We start from the raw sequence: 374 nt of genomic DNA on the forward strand, positions 1-374 counted from the left end.
GTTCTTGCTTACCCCCCCCCCGGCCCCCGGGCTGGACACCGGGGCCTGACACGGGACAGGACCCCCAGCCCTGCACCCCCAGCCCCACTTGAACACCCCCAGAGCCACCGTGGGGCTGCAGCTGCCCTGTGGGTTTGGGGACACCGCGTCCAGCTGTGTCCCCGCGTCACCCTACACACATCGAGCCTCAGTTTCCCCACTTATAAATGAGCTTTGGGGGGCAACCAGAGTTGCTGAGTGCCACCCAATTTGCGGGTCCTGCGCCCCTGACCCCCCCTGCTCATGTGTCCCCAGTGGGGGGAAGGGTGGGGCAGGACCCCCAGTGCTGCTGTGGGGGTCCGGAGAGGGCTTGGAGGGGCGTGTTTTGGGGGGGG

Source organism: Geospiza fortis, unplaced genomic scaffold, assembly GCF_000277835.1.
Source record: "Geospiza fortis unplaced genomic scaffold, GeoFor_1.0 scaffold992, whole genome shotgun sequence".
Lineage (NCBI taxonomy): Eukaryota > Metazoa > Chordata > Aves > Passeriformes > Thraupidae > Geospiza > Geospiza fortis.